Genomic DNA, 335 nt, shown 5'->3' with positions numbered 1-335 from the left:
TCTTTACCACTAGATGGCAGTAATCCTACACACTGGACCTTTAAGACTGTACGAGCAGATTGAGACAATAAAGCTAGTAGAAACTAAAAGGACGAAGTCCTGCGATAGTTTTCAGACATGTCACGGGAAAGAAAAAGATCTGCACACATGACATCAAACTGTTAGCAGTGGGTTTTCATCCATATTATCCTTTAAGAATGAAGATCCAGAGGTTCTGGTTCTGTTCTGGGGACTGACCTGCTCTGATCTGGATCTTATTTTTTTAGAGAAGGATGCTGCACAAGCAGCCGATCATGATGGATGATTCTTCACATCTTATAATAATAATAAGAAGA

This window comes from Melanotaenia boesemani, chromosome 13 (genome assembly GCF_017639745.1).
Source record: "Melanotaenia boesemani isolate fMelBoe1 chromosome 13, fMelBoe1.pri, whole genome shotgun sequence".
Taxonomy (NCBI): Eukaryota; Metazoa; Chordata; class Actinopteri; order Atheriniformes; family Melanotaeniidae; genus Melanotaenia; species Melanotaenia boesemani.
The sequence above is the reverse complement of the archived record's forward strand: the minus strand, read 5'-3'. Positions refer to the sequence as shown.